At 35.7% G+C, this 5,575-nt stretch overlaps 1 non-coding gene across 1 annotated transcript; it reads left to right on the top strand.

The window, feature by feature from the left end:
• Positions 1-1,494: 1,494 nt before the first annotated feature.
• On the top strand, positions 1,495-1,603 carry LOC111741973. Its single transcript, XR_002781132.1, has one exon. It is a non-coding gene; the product is annotated as a U6 spliceosomal RNA (small nuclear RNA).
• Positions 1,604-5,575: the final 3,972 nt, after the last annotated feature.

Here is a 5,575-nt window from a genome sequence, read left to right as displayed (position 1 = left end):
TCAGCACATAAAGGCCTTTGTCAGTAGATAAAATACAATCATAACATCACCACCTTATGGAAGAAAACTACTTTCAGGTAAAGATCTCACTCAATTTTACAAATCTGAAAGTGCATATAGTAATTCTTTCATGTGGGCTTTTTAACAGTTTATTACAACAGCATAAAGTAATTTTCCTCAATCACTCAAGTTCAGCTAAATGAGACAGAGTATACTGCTCAAACTAGAATTTAAGCTAGAAAAGAATTAGTAATCTTCCTATAAAACTGCCGACTTTTAAATCCATTTATAGCTAAAACCTTGTTTTTAAATTCACATAAATAAGAGCCATGGATCCTTGATATCATGTTACAGTACTTTGTTTCCTGAGTGAGAGAAGGGAAATTGGTCCAATGATATTTGAAACTACTTAGAGGGTTTCTGTTCAGTTAGGGAAGAGGCAATAGCTAAAGTCCACAAGGATTAACAATGCTAGAATAGCATCGTCAAATGGCACCACTCTGATTTAGGACACAGAACTACTATTCCATTTGGAGAGCAAAAATAAGAAGTAATACTTGACTGGCACGTTAAGAAATTATTGTAGTAACTTCTGAACATCAAACCATTATATGCTACCAACATTTCCTATCAGCAAAGTAACAACTAATTTACATAACAAAAATAGCACCAATAAACGAATAAAACATTACATTAAAAGACAGGAGATTTGGAATCAAGTCTCCCTTTACTACCTACAGTTAGTTATGGGGCCAAATCACACCACGTTCAGGCCTCAGTTGCTTCGTACACCAGCTAGAAATACAAATACCTCTGTGCCTGAATATGGAGTAGACTAGGCAGTCTCTCGGAGTTCTTTCACTGATGACATCCATGATTCTGTGGTTTAATATGTTCATAGAAAAAAATTATTTTTCATCCCCTTATTTGCAACACCAGTGAATAAAATGCTATCATTTTGATTCTAACAATACTACCATTTTGAATATTTATAATATGGCAAGCATTGTGTTAAGCATAAATTAATTTAATCCTCAATGTAAAACAGAGATTGCAATTAATTTCTCCATTTCACAGATGAGGAATCTAACATTAAAGAGATTAAGAAATTTGTTAAAGGTTACTAATGTTCTGAATAAAAAACAGATTTAAACCCAGGTCTCTCCCGTGCCAAAGTCACCACCCTTCTCCCTTGTGGTGGTTTCTCATGCTTACTAGCACTGAAGGAGTTGCATTGCTGCAACAAGGCAACACCTATATTTGCCTCGGCTAGTTCTGAGGATTCTATTTTAGCCTTCCTCTTCTAAGAAATCTTCTGGTTAGTTAAATTACAACAGGCTTTTTGGTACTTTTAACTTTTCCAAAGCAATGCCACATATATCTTACTTTATTATCCCAAAATTTTGTTTACCACATATAATTGCTATGCCTGTTCTCATTTGGTAAATTAAAAAAAAAGGCACAATTGAAAAAAAGTTTTAGAAAACTTTTCCAGTGCTTGCTTCGGCAGCACATAAACTAAAATTGGAACAATACAGAGATTAACATGGCCCCTGCGCAAGGATGACATGCATATTCGTGAAGTGTTCTATAACAACTTTTCCGGATTCAGGGAATGATTAGTGTATCGTAAAAAGAGATCTGTACAAGTTGTTAAACAGAACTGAATCTTAAGCCTGGGTGTTCCAATTACCCTCCAGTTCTCTTCCCATCACTGTATATTTTTTGCTTTCTGGTTTCCTATAGCCTGTGGTCTTTGCTGAGTACTGCACCCAGCAGCAACAGCAGCAGCAAGTCTCGAAGCAATAGTACATTTTTCAGAAAGACATACTAGCCAGCGAAGGATCCCTTCAAGCTCATGATACACATCGTAAAGAAAAGTAAGTGGAGTTGAATATCAAATAGAAGAGAAGCACTGAAAAGCATCTGGGAAACATATATACTGCTCCTATCATTCAATGACTGTTTCTAAGCAAGGATGCAATACACTTTGTCACGTTTAACATTAATAGTATCCAAATTTTTTTTAAAAAATTAAAAAGATGGATTCGAAGAGATGTTGTGTTCAGGAAGACAGTGCTCAGGTAATGATGCCTGAGTGGGTCTCAGTGAGGACAATGTTATGGGTGCTGAAAGCACAAGGAGCACGTGTGCCTTCTGGCTACACATATGCGCTGGCAGCAGAGCCTGGAGAGAGGGAATCCATTGCACTCACTCCTTACATAACTGGCTCAGTATTTGGTCGTCTTCCCAGCCAGTTGCTTTAAATAATTCATTTAACCAGTAATTATTTATAGCTTCCTAGAAGAGGTTAAAATATGTCAGGATGGCCAAGAAAATCGCTTACTATAATGTGTATGAGTGTTAAAGCCTCAAAAAGTCTAATGAATTATGTTCACTAACAAATCTAAGAGTTAATGATAATGGCAACTAGCATTTACTGATAGCTACTATTTGCCAGAGACTATGCTTAATGTTTTATGTGATTACCTCATAAAACAGTATTTTGTAGGAAAGGAAAGTGAGTTATATAAACATTAAGTTTTTGCCTACAGTCATACAGATGGTAATTAGCAGAGCCAGAATATGAACCTGGAATTAGGGCTCTAGAGTCAGAACTCTGAACTACTGCACTAGATAGCAGTTTCTTCTCACAGAGCATTTTCTGTGTTAGGCACCATGCCAGGTGTGTTATTGTATTTTGTCCTTGTACTTATTATTCACATTTTCCAGATGAGGAAACAGAGGCTTAGAGAAATGAAGTAAATTATTTAGCATACAGCTATTTAGTGGTGGAGCCCAGATCAAATCTATTTTTGTTTTGCTTTTGTTTGTTGATTCCAGTGTTCATCCAAGCATGTGTGCACTCTGCCATATGGCTGCTACTTAGAGAGCAACACCACAAAGTAACAAGAAAAAAAAAACATCTAATCTTGCCCTTTTGTTCAGTTGAGGAAACTGAGATTCAAAATGAGCAGGGAGTTTCTCAAGATCACAGAACTATTTACGGCAAAGCAGTGACAAAAACTTTCAGTTTATCCAGAAATCATGCATGTAGGCCATCTTTCCTCTCTTAAAGTATATTCTCTGACCTTTTCTCATTATATCTACTGTGAGGTATATTCAATTTAGAAGTATGTGGTGTTTTTTTTAAAATTATTGGTATCTTTTGTGTTTAAAGAGAAAACTTCTAAGGAGCAATTTTTTACCTATATTATTTTTTAATCATCTGAAAAAAATTAAAAACACATGATGAGAAAAGCGAATTCATTTTCTTATTAGTCTTGGGTTCAGTCTACATCTAAAACATGGACTCTGTCAACTTAATTCACTATATAATCAAGCCAATAGATCCCCTGAAAGTGTTTGGACATATTTAGTACACTTAAGTTCATACCACAGATTTAAAGCCACATCAAAGTTTGTTCCATATGAGAATTTCTAATGGGAACTTTCACTACACATATTTGTGAGCATCTTTGACTGAAAGCATCTGAAGATAATAATCTATCCTCAAGTACAGTTTTACTTTTATAGAGTAGTTTAATTTGCAAAGCCACAGGACAGATTTTTGACAGTCAGGGGTCCCAGACCCAAAAAGAGCTATGAAGATGGTTAATAGCACAATGATCCAAGGGGAAGATGGATAGCAAAAAATATATATATTGCTTAATTTATAAAATAAAAAAAAAATCAAAGAAAATATGGAGGCTGAGGACAGCCACCTGAATAATTGTGTATTGCCCAGTTTCTTTATGTAAGTCATTTCATAGACTTTAAACTTCCTGACTGAGAAAGGAGCCAGCTATTCAGAAGGGATTACTGTGCAGTAATATCTAGTAATGTTTCCTCCACACCTTCCCAAATAGGGTATTTGGCCATTTAGCCAGATATTTATCCTATGGGAAAAGATAAATGCCCAAACAATTCTAAGACACGGGGAATTAAGAATCAAAAGCACCCTCATATCCTGTGTCTATATGCAAGACAGGTAATAAATGATGTCCTGGCTCAAATCCAGCTCAGAGTGGTCTTCAGGGTTTACAGTTCCACCTGCTGATCATTTTCCCAATCACCGAATAAATAATTTTAAATAATACACTTGTAGTTGGCAAAATTTGTATACTGGTTTCTTGACATATAGTATAAGAACTATCATAGTGATATAGGCCGAGTGGAAGCTCTGAAAATTATTCTCTCCCAAGATGGTAAATTACAAACAATACTGCATCCTTATGGAAATAACAGTGATTGTTGTCATACTGAAATAATTAAAGGATATAGGAATAGTTGCCCTCATCATATTACCATATAATCCACCAGCCTGGCCCTTACCAAAACTGGGTAGCAGTGGATTACTACAAACAGTAGGAGCCCCATTGAGTGTGGTATATTTATTAGAGAAAATTAACACAGGTGTGAGCAAGTGGTACTGAGCCACTGATTTGGTGAATGCATTCTTTTATGTCAAGCCCTGCTCTAGTAGGTAGACAATATCAACCACCTCCATGGGTTTCCATAACTAGTAACTTATTTTTGGATTTGGCCATTGAGAATCTCTGTAGAAGGTCAGAAGGAGGGATTAGATGCTTGCCTATAAAGCTACCTTGTGCTGCTTGTGTTTTTTGAAGGAAGGTGACTGAGCTTCTAAGCAACTCTCTTTCTCCAAGTTCCAATATCCCCTGCATCTCTTTATTCTTTTATGCCTAAGGTGTTAATAGCTCGACTACTACTAAGCTCCAGGTTGTAGTACTAATACCATACCTTCGGAACTAGTTACTTATACCTTCCTTGACTATCGTATTTTGAATATGACCTCTGTTTCCTTTGGGACTCTGACTTTGACAGAAGAGGCAATTGAATCCCCCTGAGATATTGAGAAGAAAAGGCCAGAGAAGTTGAAAATTAGACAAAAATTATACTGAATGGACTTAATTTTCTTCTCAATGACTCCTGGATATATTTTAAGAATTTTACCAGCATCTAATGAATGACTTTCTATGTTATCATATTAAGATAGTGATTCTCAATATTCAGTTTCTATACCACTGGCACTAACAACACTTGGGAACTTGTTATAAATGTAATTTCTTGGGCTCCATCCCAGTCCTACTAAGTCAGAGACTCTGGGAGTGGGGCCCAGCATTCTGTATTTAACAAGCCCTCTAGGTGATTCTGATGCATGCAACAATTTGAGAATCACAATCATGATGCTGCCTTCCTAATATGTTCCACAGAGAAATACTAATTTAGGTATAACCAAGTACATTGGAGACTCTTACTAGGTAAAACCAAAATGCTAAATCAAGACATGACTAGATAATGAAATATTTACATAATTGTACCTATTGCCAAGCTTCAGCAGCTTTTTTTTTTTAATTAGAAAATGCATAGAATGTTTAGCTCTCCTGTGCCAAGTTTAATATAATTTTCGGTCTAGAAACCATATAAGCCGTAAGTAGGTATCTAGGTAACAAATATAATTACTTATAGGTTGGAATTTTTTTTCTAAATGTTTTCTAAAGAATAATATTGCCATGAACTTTTAATAAGTATTGAGAAATTGAAGGCAGTG

This window comes from Pteropus vampyrus, unplaced genomic scaffold (genome assembly GCF_000151845.1).
Source record: "Pteropus vampyrus isolate Shadow unplaced genomic scaffold, Pvam_2.0 Scaffold84, whole genome shotgun sequence".
NCBI lineage: Eukaryota > Metazoa > Chordata > Mammalia > Chiroptera > Pteropodidae > Pteropus > Pteropus vampyrus.
This window is presented reverse-complemented; position numbering and strand designations above follow the sequence as displayed.